This window comes from Oncorhynchus mykiss, chromosome 19, assembly GCF_013265735.2.
Source record: "Oncorhynchus mykiss isolate Arlee chromosome 19, USDA_OmykA_1.1, whole genome shotgun sequence".
In the NCBI taxonomy this organism is placed as follows: Eukaryota; Metazoa; Chordata; class Actinopteri; order Salmoniformes; family Salmonidae; genus Oncorhynchus; species Oncorhynchus mykiss.
In genome coordinates, this window is record NC_048583.1 from 49,753,656 (window position 1) to 49,768,515 (window position 14,860).

The following is a 14,860-nucleotide window of genomic DNA, read 5'->3' on the forward strand; positions in this document are numbered from 1 at the left end:
AGCATTACTAAAGAAAGCTCTCTGTTAGTTGGTTCTGCTAAATGCGGCTTTATATAGCATGATTTGTTCATTGTTATTTTGGGGATCAAAACAGAATTTTGGCAATATTTTCTGTCATAGATTCAAACATTTTGTATTTATGTATTTTCATATAACTATGTCTAGAATATAAACAACGTAAGTATTGAACATTTAAAAAATAAAATAATATCTAGCCTACCTTCTCCCATTGTATTACCACTGTTGTTGTCCCAAGGCTTCTCTCTGGATTTCCAAGCTACTTTGGCAAGTCATTCAAACTCACCAGTAAAAATGAATGAATTAGCACCTCTGTCCGGTACGAAATGAATCTAACTCATAATCTAATTCTGATGATGTCTCAGGGACCAAATTAGCTTTCCTTCATTTGCATATCTGGGTAAAAATGCAAATGTATTTGCTGTTATTCCCTTTTCATTCACACAAGAATGACCATACATTTCAGAGCTCTACGGAAGGACATGATTTACTGTAAATATGTCCTAGGTTTTAGCCAATAGGTTCTCCTGACTCCCTAGCTGTCAGTGTGTTGGCTGAGAACACGGCGAGCGTGCTTTCCAACTCATTTATCTCCTCCACCATTCTGCTGCTCACCATAGTTCAAAGCCCAGACAGGAAAGCAGCCTTAATTAACCGTGTGCACTACAGCTCAGCAAGCCTTCCCATATTCCATTCTACTCTACAATCTTACTGCTCTCAGTTCCACATACAGCTGAACTACAGCCACATATTGTGTCTTGAACCAGAGGAGCTCATCTTGGCTTCCTCCTGGAGGATACATGGGCACATTGTAGATTTCCAGGTTAAATACATCAGTCCACATCCCTCCACACGTCATGCAAGCCCCGCCCCATCCCCCTCCATTTATCCTCCCTTTCCTTCATCCTCCCCCTCCATCCCTTCGCCCCCTCCCACCCTCCTGAGACCCAGGGCCCGTGGGAAGAACTGACGCTGGGAGCAGACTGTCTGCAGCCCTGAATACATGTAGGACAGGGAGAGAGAGAGAGAGAGAGAGAGAGAGAGAGAGAGAGAGAGACAGAGAGAGAGAGAGACAGAGAGAGTCAGAGAGAGAGAGAGAGTCAGAGAGAGAGCGAGAGAGTGAGAGCGAGAGAGAGCGAGAGTCAGAGAGAGAGAGAGAGAGAGAGAGAGAGAGAGAGAGAGTCAGAGAGAGAGCGAGAGAGCAAGAGAGAGAGCGAGAGTCAGAGAGAGAGAGAGCAGTAGAGCTAGATTGTGGGAGAGGGAGAGAAACAGGGATATGTGTTCTTCTCAAATACATACATATACACAGTGAGAGAGAAAGAAAGACTCTCTCTCTCCTCTCAGCACGTACCCCCCCACACACACATGAACATGATCGCACTCACACTCTCACACATACATACACTCACAGACGCACTCTTGCTTTAGGGTACCAGGCGGCTTGGTGTTCTTCTCCTTTGTTGTTTTTGTCATTCATCAGTCTTGGTACGGTGTGCTGTGCTGTGTGAGTCTCGCTGGGTGAGGAGTCTGTCTGCGTGGCTGTCTGAGAAAGCCATCTACACTACGGTAAGCCACACACTGTTCCTTCTCTCCCTCTCTTCTCTTCTGCAGTCTCTCTATCTCACTGGGGTACCTAGCCCCTGCAACGCACATCCTCTGCTTCTTTTTCCTCCCTCTCTCTCTCTCTCTCTCTCTCTCTCTCTCTCTCTCTCTCTCTCTCTCTCTCTCTGTCTGCCGCTCCACTCTCTCCTTCGCGCTTTCCTCTCGGCTGTGCGCTCTCTCACCATCCTTACCTTCGCCGCCTCTCCTCCCTCATCTCTCTCTCCCTTCCACTTCGCCTCATTGGTGCTGCCCTCATTCCTTTTTTCCATTAAGCTCCAGGCCCATTGGTTGCCTGCCTTCAACCATTATCTTCTCTCCTCCTTCCCTCTTCCTCTTTCTATCTCTTGCCTCTCTCCTCTTTTTCTCCCTTGTTCCCTCATCTCCAGCCGACTCTCAAGTCAAAATGATTTGCATACAGGAGGACATGATAAGTTTTCAGGGAGCAGTGTGAGTGTGTGAGGGGTAAAGAACGAGTGGGATAAAAGATAAGTAAAGAAAGAAAGAAAGAAAGAAAGAAAGAAAGAAAGAAAGAAAGAAAGAAAGAAAGAAAGAAAGAAAGAAAGAAAGAAAGAAAGAAAGAAAGAAAGAAAGAAAGAAAGAAAGAAAGAAAGAAAGAAAGAAAGAAAAGAGGACGGACATACTGGAGCATAAAGAAGTTTGGGAGAAGACTGCATTCTGAGACTGGTGGGTTACTCTTCTTCTTTCAATCTTCTTGTGAGTGTTTTGGCTTCTGTCAATGATACGTTTGTAGATTGTCAAAAGAGGGTTATAGCTAAAACTGAAGGAGGATATTACTTAGAATTTAAGATAGTGAACTAAGCAGTATGACACTTGCTTAGAATTGCTTGAGTCTCAGCTTATTTAGATATTTAGAATGTTGATATGAAATGTGTATTCACTGTATATTGTGCTTTACATTGGAATCTCTGATGCCAAGCGTTGTTTAGCTGAGTTGTTTGATTGAATGGCAAGTAGAGTGTTAAACTCCTTCTGGAATACTTCTACTTTTTGTTGGATTTTCATATTGTTGATATTCATGTTTTATATTGTTTTGGAGATTTGATGCCTTAACAAACCATTGAATGCTCTACATTGTTATCATTTCTTTATAGCATTCAGCTAACATTGAAAGGATATATTACATTTCCGAGGCAAAGTGTTGCACTGTTTTGAATTCTCATACATGGTTAACTATACTGAACAAAAATAGAAACGCAAAATGTAAAGTGTTGGTCCCATGTTTCATGAGCTGAAATAAAATATTCTAGAAATGTTCTACATGTACAAAAAGCTTATTTCTCTCAATTTTGGGGCATAAATTTGTTTACATTCCTTTTAGTGAGCATTTCTCCTTTGCCAATATAATCTATCCACCTGACAGGTGTGGCATATCAAGAAGCTGATTAAACAGCATGATCATTACACAGGTGCACCTCGTGCTTGGTACAATAAAATGCTACTCTAAAATGTGCAGTTTTGTCACACAGTACAATGCCAAAGAAGTCTCAAGTTTTGAGGGAGTTTGCAATTGGTATGCTGACTGCAGGAAAGTCCATCCGAGCTGTTGCCAAAGAGTCAAATGTTCATTTGTCTACCTTAAGCTGCCTCCAATATCCTTTTAGAGAATTTGGCACATCCTGCTTCTTCACCTGTGGGATGAAACTGTGGCACAACAGGAAGATTTCTACACAAACCGTTAGAAACCTCAGGGAAGCTCAGGGAAGCTCATCTGCATGCTCATCGTCCTCACCAGGGTACAGACTTCAGTGGGCAAATGCTCACCTTCGATGGCCACTGGCATGCTGTAGAAATGTGCTCTTCACGGATGAATCCCGGTTTCAACTGTACCGGGCAGATATCAGACGTATGGGAAATGTGCCCCATGGTGGCAGTGGGGTTATGGTATGGGCAGGAATAATCTACGGACAACCAACACAATTGAATTTTATCAATGGCAATTTGAATGCACAGAGATACCGTGATGAGATCCTGAGGCCCATTGTCATGCCACTGGTGGGTGGCACCATGGTACCATGGCACAGAGCAGAAGGCTGAGGCACTGCAACATGTCTCTCTGGGTGAAGTAAACAAACCTTTACAAAAAAGCTCTAAATCTACAAATGAACTGAAATAATTGTGTGCCTGTCTCCTCCTCTTTTTGTTAACCATTACTTTGTGGGGGGGGGGGGGAATAATGATGAATGCACAAATTCTGTCCACAAATATTCTATAATCTGGCTATTTAGAAATGGAAATCAAATGGGTTCCAGAAAGAAATACATATTGTGTCACTGCTGGATTATTACATTGCATATTAAGATAGATCATTTGTATTTTCCCATAGCCTTAGGGATGTAGATCTCAATATGTTGTACACAATGTACACATTTTATAGAGCTGGGGGGAGTCATGATGTCCAGCTGAAGTTGCATGGTGAAGGGACATTTTGTCCAGCTGAGACTGCATGTGAAGGGCTGCTCTGACATGATGTCTAGCTGAGGCTTCATGTTGAAGGGACATTTTGTCCAGCTGAGACTGCATGTGAAGGGCTGCTCTGACATGATGTCTAGCTGAGGCTTCATGTTGAAGGGACATTTTGTCCAGCTGAGACTGCATGTGAAGGGCTGCTCTGACATGATGTCTAGCTGAGGCTTCATGTTGAAGGGACATTTTGTCCAGCTTAGACTGCATGTGAAGGGCTGCTCTGACATGATGTCTAGCTGAGGCTTCATGTTGAAGGGACATTTTGTCCAGCTGAGACTGCATGTGAAGGGCTGCTCTGACATGATGTCTAGCTGAGGCTTCATGTTGAAGGGACATTTTGTCCAGCTTAGACTGCATGTGAAGGGCTGCTCTGACATGATGACCGGCTGAGGCTGTATGGTGAAGGGATGTTCTGACATGATGACCGGCTGAGGCTGTATGGTGAAGGGATGTTCTGACATGATGACCGGCTGAGGCTGTATGGTGAAGGGATGTTCTGACATGATGACTGACTGAGGCTGTATGGTGAAGGGATGTTCTGACATGATGACCGGCTGAGGCTGTATGGTGAAGGGATGTTCTGACATGATGACCGGCTGAGGCTGTATGGTGAAGGGATGTTCTGACATGATGGCCGGCTGAGGCTGTATGGTGAAGGGATGGTCTGACATGATGACTGACTGAGGCAGTATGGTGAAGGGATGTTCTGACATGATGACCGGCTGAGGCTGTATGGTGAAGGGATGTTCTGTATAATTTTCTGGTGTCAGGATGAGGAAGGAAATGTTTTGCTTATCACGAGTGTGTTGGTGAGAGAGTGAGGGGAGAGAAAGCGGGAGAGAGAGGTGGGATAGAGAGAGCGGGAGAGAGTGTGTGTGTCTGTTTCTCTATCTGTGTGTGTGTCACCGCGGTGCCTAGCTTGCTTTACTGTGCAGGCTGAGAACAGGGAGACAGCCAAATGTGATTAAATTATAGAGGGATAGCACCCTCCCTGGCTCTCATGCGACCAGCTCCCGGGAACCCCCTCCCTCCCAATCTGGACTCAAGGTTAGACGTAGCATAGTAAACTGAAATTATTATGATCCATATGGTATGGTATCTATTCATTTGTGGATATCTATCCTCCATTTTATTTGATATGTTACATTACAATTTGTATGATATGTTACGAATTGCAATTCATGCAATATGTTACGAATTTCCAATATGTATGATATGTTACGAATTCCAATTGGTTGTGGCTAACGTTAGCTAGGTTGCTAGGTAGCTAATGCTAATGTTAGCTGTGGTTAGGGGTTAAGCTTAGGGTTCATGTTAGGTTTAGGAGTTACGTTAAAGGGGTTAAGGTCAGGATTAGGGGAAGGGTTAGCTAACATTCTAAGTAGTTGCAAAGTTGCTTTTTGATCAAATTACAAAAGTTGACCGTAATAAGAGTCGAACACTCAATCGTTGGTTTTCTAGACGTTCATGTTATACGCCCACCAACGACCCTCCTTTTGTTTTTTGTTATCTGAGTAAGGGAAATGCTGTATGTATTTTGAAAGATGAGACATTGAGGATTATAATAAATATCGCTTTGATGTCATGCAAGCAAGCCAAACACTCATGATTCCAAATGTGCACGTCACATTTCCACAGCATAATATGAATGGCACATACAGTGTCAATTTTGTTTGATGTACAGTTACAAGACAACATGGTGTAATACCCTGGGTTGTTCTGAACCGAATGAGTCTATGTTTGTCTTTTGTGAAGGAAATGTGCAGCAGCCCAGGCACCTGAATCCACTCATGACTCCTTTCTATGCGCACCAAAATTACAATCCGTTTCCCTGAATTGTATTGTGAAAGCTTTAACCTTGTAATATCGTTTTTTTTTTATATAACTTAGTTAGTCATGTTGGCAATAGAACATGCTTTCAAATGATTCCCACTTGTCCCAGATTGCGATTTATAATGGACCATTTTTGGACTGCGTAAACAACAGTAATTGTGTGATGGTGGGGATGCAGGGTTGTGTTCCAACCAAACCTACAAATGTGCTTGCTCTAGTTCTTCAAAGGCAGATCTAGGACAGATCAAAAAAGCACCTTATAGTTGAAGACTTTTCTTTGAGTCATAAAAGTGCATTGCATTTACTTAGGAACTGTGCACACTTTGGAGAGGTGTGTGGACACTTGGAGACAGCAGTTATAGTCCTCTCACTCCAACCCTTGTAATATTGTTGTCTTATGTTGCACCTACCTCATATTATCGTGTTACTGAATGTATTCAACATATTTTCAAATTTCGTTATCAACAAATGCAGTGAAAGAAAAGTACAGTAAATGTAAAATGCACATACAATCAACAATGTAATGTTTGTATTCAGGTGAGCTGTTGTGTCCTAACCATTGGTCTAATCATTTTTTCCATAACCTCCAAACTGTTTTATTTTAATTGCTACCATGGTTATGCATATGCTTTTCATATTTCTTCTGTAAGAAACATTTAAATTTAACCCTATACATATAGGCCAAGTCCCACGAGTGTAAAGGGTTAAGTTACCTTCTGTTTTACATAACCATACCAAGGTAACATATCATATAATTTGTTTCTCGGATGAACGTTTACTATGTTACTTCTAGTCTATGAGACCAGGCTGTCCCTCCATCCCTCCCTTTACCCACCCCTCATCTCATATATTCACCCTCTTCCTCAGCATCTCAAGGATCCCACATAATCAAAAGTCTCAAGGAGGCCAGACAGATGAAGATGGAGCTGCAGTAGATAGCTACCGTTTTACGGGCTCCTGACCAATTTTGCTAATTGGTGTATTTTGTTTTTACACTGATCTTAACTTTTTTTGTTCATAATATTTCCGCGATCTTTTCCTACGACAGAAAACAGCTTCTGGACAACAGAACAGCGATCACTAAACTAGATTTGGAGGAAGATTTCTACTTCAACGAGTCGGCAGCTGTGAATGTACGGCTCATTCCAAGCCAGGCCCTAATCCCTGGGAATCAACAAAGGAAGAGACGATGCAAGAGAGGCAAACAAGCGGGCTCCCTGACGAGACTACGTCGGCGAGTTAATAAACTGCCTCCACCTTCCGTTCCCTTGGCGAACGAACTGGACAAGCTCCATTCGAGACACTGCTATAACTGGGACCTGAAGAACTGTAATATCCTATGTTTCTCGGAGTCGTGGCTGAACAAGAACATGGATAATATACATTTAGCTGTTTTTGAAATGTATCGTAAAGACCAGCAGCTTCGGGTAAGGTTATGGGGGAGGTGTGTGTCTTTGTTAACAATAGCTGGTGCGCGATCTCTAATATTAAGGAAGTCTCAAGGTTTTGCTAACCTGAGTTAGAAAATATAATTAAAACCTAGATTTTTTGTAGCTGTCTATTTACCAACACAAACCAATGCTGGCACTAAGACCGCCCTAAAACAGATGTATAGGGCCATAAGCAAACAAGAAAATGCACATGCAGAGGCAGCGCTCCTACTGGCCAGGGATTTTAATGCAGGGAAACTGAAATCCGTCTTACCACATTTTAACCAGCATGTCAGCTGTGCAACTAGAGAAGAACAAACTCTAGTTCACCTTTACTCCACACACAGACACTCAAACAGCAAGTGCCAGTGATGTGCTCAATATGAAGTGGTCCAATGAAGCTGATGCTAAGCTACAGGACTGGGATTCATCCGATAACATTGAGGAGTTTAACACATCAGTCACTGGCTTCTTTAATAAGTGCATCGACAACGCCATCCCCTCAGTGACCGCACGTACCGACTCTGAAGCTCGCCGGATGTGTCAGAGCTTGCAAACTATCATGGATTACAAAGGGAAACCCAGCCAGGAGCTGCCTAGTGATGTGAGCCTACTAGATAAGCTAAATTCCTTCTATGCTTGCTTCGTGGCAAGTAACACTGAATCATACATGAGAGCAACAGCTGTTCTTGATGAGTATGTGATCTCTCTCTCTGTAGTAAACAGATGAACATTCACCAGGATGCGTACTCAGAGCATGCACTGACCAGCTGGCAAGTGTCATCATTGAAATTTTCAACCCCTCCGTGACCCAGTCTGTAATACCTACAGTACATGTTTTAAGCAAACCACCATAGTCTTTGTGCCCGAGAATGCAAAGGTAACCTGTTTAAATGACTGCCACCCCATAGTATTCATTGTAGCCATGAAATGCTTGGAAAGGCTGTTCATGGCTCACATCAACACCATCATCCCAGACACCCTGGACACACTCCAATACACATACTGCCCCATCAGATCCACAGATGATGCACTCTCTATTGCACTTCACACTGCCCTCTCCGACCTGGACAAGAGGAATACCTACGTGAGAATGCTGTTCATTGACTGTTGCTCAGCGTTCAACAGCATAGTGCCCTCCATGCTCATCACTAAGCTCAGGACCCTGGGACTGAACAACCCCCTCTGCAACTGGTTCTTGGACATCAAATCAAATCAAGCTTTATTTATACAGCACATTTCAGACATGGAATGCAAGGCAATGTGCTTCACAGGAAAAAATGGGAATAAAAACTGAAATATTTACTGCACAACAAATATAAAAGGATAAAAAAAGGTATAAAAATCATTCCCAGTTTATTGGGGTGCACAAATGAGGATTGATTTAAAAACCAATAGAAGAACCTTAAAATTGCCCCACCTTGGCAATGTTCCTCAGGTGGTAAAAAGCTTTCTTGGTCACATTCCTAATGAGTGATTTGTATTTGAGTTCAGAATATAAAATATCTGGGTTTTATTTTTATTGTCCGTGAATCACAATGTGCAGACCGATTCTCAATCTGTGCTTCGGCTCCATAAATAAGTACCTTTGTCGCCCCCAGGTGTTGAGGGTAGGCAACAACATATCCACCACTCTGACCTTCAACAAGGAGCTCCTCAGGGGTGTGTGTTTAGTCCCCTCCTGTGCTCCCTCTTCACCCACGACTGCATGGCAGGGCACGATACTCCAACACCATCATTAAGTTTGCTGAAGGCACAACGTGGTTGGCCTGATCACCGACGATGATGAAATAGTCTACAGGGAGGAGGTCCATGACCTGGCAGTGTGGTGCCAGGACAACAACCTCTCATTCAACGTCAGCAAGACAAAGGAGCTGAACATAGACTTCAGGAAATGCACGCCCTGTTGTGGAGCGAGTTTGGAGACTCAAGTTCCTTGGTGTCCACATCACCAATGAATTATCAAGGTCCACACAAACCAACATAGTTGTGGAGAAGGCCGAACAGAGCCGTCTCCACAAAAAAGATTTGGCATGGTTCCTCAGATCCACAAAACGTTCTACAGCTGCATCTTGACATGCTGCGTCACCTCTTGGTATGACAACTGCTTGGCATCTGACCGCAAGGCGCTACAGAGCATTGTGCGTCCAGCCCAATACATCACTGGGGCTATATTGTCAAAGAATCCCGCCACCCAAGTCATCGACTGTTCTCTTTGCTACCGCACGGAAAGCGATACCGATGCACCAAGTCTGCAATCAACAGGACCTTGATCAGCTATATTCCCAAGCCATAAGAATGCTAGATACTTAGTCTGGGTAGCTATTGGTTAACTACTTAGCTATCTGCATTGACCCTTTTTGCACTAACTCTTTTGACTCATCACATATGCTGCTGCTACTGTTCATTAACTATCCTGTTGCATTTTCACTTTATCCCTACCTACCTTATATGAACAAATCTACCTCAGTTACCTCGTACCCCTGAACACATACCCTGTGTATATAGCCAAGTTATCGTTACTCATTGTGTATTTATTCCTTGTATTATTTTTCTATTATTTAAATGTTTTTCTCTCAGCATTGTTGGAAAGGGCCGGTAAGTAAGCATTTTACTGTTAGTCTACACCTGCTGTTTACAAAGCATGTGACAAATACACTATGATTTAATTTGAGAAAAACAGTTACTGGTGGGATTTCAAAACATACTGGGTACTTTTGGCAACATTACTTTACAGTTACATAACATGGAAGTGTTGAAGTTTTTATCACAATACATTTGTTTGGTATAAAAAGTAATTAAGCAAGTTTGTTTTTAATCAATTTCCAACAATCCATTTAAATACTATTGATATCTCTTTTTTTCTAGATAATTACATTGGTTTTGTTGATTGAGTTCCGTTGGCTATTCTGGATACAATAATAGATTTTGTTGATTAAAGGTCCGCTATTGTAGGAAGAGTGTAATTGTGCTATGAAAATGAAACTTTCTTTAATGATTTCTTACAAAACAACATCTGCACAGAATAACCTCTGAACCATTTGTTAACAGTTTCTCTAGTTATATTCCTGGCAGCTGGAGAAGTAGTTCTGTATCTCTACAATAACGACTGTGTCACTCTAGTGGGTTGAACCTGAAACGCATGTCTAAGATATGAACCTTTACACCATAGCAATAGGGGAGTGTGTGTGTGGGTGTTTGTGTGCTAGTGTGTGCAAGCCATAAGAATGTGTGTTGAAAGATCTCCATAGGAATTCCATACACACTAACCCTACTGGGTCATATAGCTACATGCCAGTTAGCTTGTCTGTGCTGTGCTGTGGACAGCATGACTATGGTAATGTTAGTTTGTCTGAGGTGAGTAGAAGCAGGTCACATAGTCACACACACACTAACATTATTTTAGGGCTCCTGAGTGGCGCAGCGGTCTAAGGCACTGCATCTCAGTGCAAGAGGCGTCACTACAGTCCCTGGTTGGAATCCAGCCTGTATCACATCTGGCCATGATTAGGAGTCCCATAGGGCGGTGCACAATTGGCCCAGCGTCGTCCGGGTTTGACCGGGGTAGGCCGTCATTGTAAATAAGAACTTGTACTTAACTGACTTTCCTAGTTAAATAAAGGTTAAATATGTGACCCAACTATCTAGCTAGCCAGTCTTGATGGATGTGGCTAGCACGACTGTGTACTATTAAGCAATATAAGTCTGCTAGCATGACTGTGTAAAAATATAGAGAGTTATAAGTCTGCTAGCATGACTGTGTGAAAATATAGAGAATTATAAGTCTGCTAGTTTTGCTCTGTGAAAATGTGACTCTATTAAAGTGAGATGGCATGACTGTGGGCTAACACTAGCATGCTAGCCTGTCTGACACAAACAAGGCAGAATTGCCTGGTCACATGACAGTGTGTATGTCTGTTTGGGAGTTGATGAATAAGCCCCCTGGTCGAAGGTGTTCCTCCCTGTAGAGCGTGTTAACGCAGGCCACCCAGGGGCCCAAGAGAGGATCACACTACCCCCCCTGTGGAGACAGCTAAAGAGGCTTACAGCCCAGCCAGCTAGACCCCCCCCCCCCCCCCCCCCCCAGAGCATGCCCATGACACAGTTCTTCTCTGATTCACACTCAGGAATGTATTTATATAACTACAGTATATATACTGTACATCATCCAGAATGATGGAGGATGGAGGAGGTCGATGCTTATGATGATTCATAACTAGGATCAAATCGATTAGGCCATTTAAACATGTACATACCATTTCTATTTAGATGCTGTTCATTTTTATTCCCTATAGCTAATGTTACTCGTGGGTATTATCAAGATGAGCTTGACTGAGTAAACCAGTGGCAGGATGTTGAAGAGACATTGATGGGCCCTTGCAATCACTGAATGACGTGGTTCAGCTGGTTTTGTGATGGGATAAATCCAAGGTAAATTCTGCAATGTCAATACTGATCCTTTCATGCTCTGAGAAAGGGGGATCTAGTGTGCCTCACTGGTTCATGACAGGTTTCTGTAAGTCTTAAGAATCAATGCGCTGATGAGTGAAACCAAACTGCACCAAATTTGGATAGGGTTCATAAAATCCTATTAGATGGCAAGATTAAGCTACCACATTATTAATACCTATCCAATCTTTTGAGATTTTACCAGAAGTGTGAAAGGGAATAGGGCTATAGCTGTTGATTTGGAATTGGTCATCTGTCTAAGAAGACAGTGCTATCCTCTCCAGCCCTCTCCTCTCCTCGGGGACGGAAGCGCTACGTGATGTATTTCCTGGCGGGCAGGCCAATTAAAAACCAATCAGGCCTGTTGGAGTGTGTGCATGGTAATGGAAAAGCCAGGAGAGTGGAGGAGAGCAGTGATTAATGGACACTTTCACCTCGTGGCATAACAGGCTCCCATTCATCACCTCACCTGTCCTGAATAGGGTCAGGTGGGGCACTCCACATTCACGCCTATACACCACTGTCACTACCATACACATCTGTCACTACCATACACATCTGTATGAGTTACACTGGCTGTGACTGGGTTATAATGCAGTGGATGGGAGCTGGGTTAGTCACCGTCCTATGTACTGAGTCACAGTAGGCTATACACCAACTATTGACCTCCCCCATATTACACGTTCATTGCAATGCACTGAATTTATTCAGGAATGGGATATACTGTATTTTCCCTAGTTAACTCAGATTTTTGAGAGAAATAGCCTGCTTGCATTTGACCCTGTGGTGCCGTTAGCCGGCACACATTCAAGCCAACGATTGTATTAACAGTGAGAAGGGTGTTCCATTTCAGGAGCTGCACTGACCTGTTTCACACAGGCAGGCAGGTAGGTGGGTAGGCAGGCAGGCACCTGTAAATAATAATTTGCATAACTTGGTTTGGCCTTCTTTCATTAAGGAAACAAATGAAGAGCTTTGTTCAAAAACACTATATCCATTTTCAGAAACGTTTGTAAATTAGCTTTACTCTTTAAAGAAATTATGAAAGAGAGCCGCCCGAACAAGGAGAGGAGCCGACTTCGGCCCTCCCCTTGACGTGCAGCTCCAGCAGCGCTCCAACACCTGCCTCGGGACGACCCGGAGGGCGAGGCGCAGGATGATCCGGACGGAGACGGTGGAACTCCTGCAGCATTGAAGGGTCCAACACGTCCCCCACCGGAACCCAGCATCTCTCCTCCGGACCGTACCCCTCCCACTCCATGAGGTACTGAAGGCCCCTCGCCCCTTGAATCCAGTATGGAGCGAACAGCGTATGCCGGGACCCCCTCGATGTCCAGAGGGGGCGGAGGAACCTCCCGCACATCAGACTCCTGGAGCGGACCAGCCACCACCGGCCTGAGGAGAGACACATGGAACGAGGGGTTTATATGGTAATCAGGGGGAGCTGTAACCTGTAACACACCTTGTATAGTCTCCTCAGGACTTTAAACAGCCCCACAAACTGCGGACCCAACTTCCGACAGGGCAGGCAGAGGGGCAGGTTTCGGGGCGAGAGCCAGACCTGGTCCCCCGGTGCAAACACCGGGGGCCTCACTGCGGTGACGGTCTACGCTGGCTTTCTGGTGCAGCACGGCACGCTGAAGGAGAACAGGGGCAGCGTCTCATGTCTCCTCCGCACGCCGGAACCAGTCGTCCACCGCAGGAGCCTCGGTTTGACTCTGATGCCAAGGAGCCAGAACCGTCTGATACCCCAATACACACTGGAAGGGGGAGATGTTAGTGGAGGATTGGCGAAGCGAGTTCTGGGCCATCTCTGCCCAGGGCACGAACGCCGCCCACTCCCCCAGCCGGTCCTGGCAATAAGACCGCAAAAACCTACCCGCATCCTGGTTAACTCTCTCCACCTGCCCGTTACTCTCGGGGTGAAAATCTGAAGTAAGGCTGATCTAGACCCACAGGCGCTCCATGAACGCTCACCAGACCCTCGACGTGACCTGGGGACCTCGGTCAGACACTATATCCTCAGGCACCCCGTAGTGCCGGAAGACGTGCGTGAACAAGGTCTCCGCAGTCTGTAGGGCCGTAGGGAGACCGGGCTGAGGAAGGAGACTGCAGGACTTGGAGAAACGGTCCACAATGACCAGAATCATGGTGTTACCCTGTGAGGGGGAGATCTGTGAGAAAATCTATCAACAGGTGCGACCATGGCAGTTGTGGAACGGGTTGGGTTGTAACTCACCTCTTGGCAGGTGCCTACGTCCTTGGCCAAGGTGGGCCACCGGTACTTCCCACTCAAACAGCGCACTGTCCGACCGATACCTGGATGACCAGAGGAGGGTGACGTGTCAGCCCAATAGATCAGGCGGTCTTGGACAGCAGACAGAAGGTACAGACGCCCAGCGGGACACTGGAGGGGAGCGGGCTCTGCACGTAACGCCTGCTCAATGTCCGCGTCCAGCTCCTATACTACCGGCGCCACCAGGCATGAGGTCGGGAGTATAGGGGTGGCATCCATGGGCCGCTCCTCTGTGTCATACAGCCGGGACAGTGCGTCTGCCTTGACATTCTGGGAACTTGGTCCGTACAAAACGGTGAAAACAAACAAAACGGGTAAAAAACATGGCCCACCTTGCCTGGCGAGGATTCAGTCTCCTCGCTGCCCGGATGTACTCCAGATTGCGGTGGTCAGTCCAGATGAGAAAAGGGTGTTTAGCCCCCTCAAGCCAATGTCACCACGCCTTCAAAGCCTTGACGACAGCCAACGGCTCCCGGTCCCCCACATCATAGTTTTGCTCCACCGGGCTGAGCTTCCTCGAGAAGAATGCACAGGGGCGGAGCTTTGGTGGCGTACCTGAGCGCTGAGAGAGCACGACTCCTATCCCAGCCTCGGATGCGTCCACCTCCACTGTGAACGCCAAAGAGGGATCCGGATGAGCCAGCACGGGAGCCAAGGTAAACAGAGCCCTTAGGTGACCAAAACCCTGTCCGCCTCAGCCGACCACTGTAAACGCACCGGGCCCCCCTTCAGCAGTGATGTAATGGGA

At 45.2% G+C, this 14,860-nt stretch overlaps 1 protein-coding gene across 13 annotated transcripts in view; it reads left to right on the forward strand.

The window, feature by feature from the left end:
• Nucleotides 1-1,312: 1,312 nt before the first annotated feature.
• Nucleotides 1,313-14,860, forward strand: part of LOC110498066 (myelin transcription factor 1-like protein) — a 171,778-nt gene continuing 158,230 nt past the window's right edge. For 6 of the 13 annotated variants that reach the window (XM_036955004.1, XM_036955006.1, XM_036955005.1 and 3 more), the window contains exon 1: nucleotides 1,768-2,304. The gene's annotated coding sequence lies outside the window, so the exon portion shown is untranslated. Of the gene's footprint in view, nucleotides 1,585-1,766; nucleotides 2,305-14,860 lie in introns of those variants that run through there. The other 7 variants (XM_036955002.1, XM_036955003.1, XM_036955009.1 and 4 more) reach the window with 4 other exon arrangements.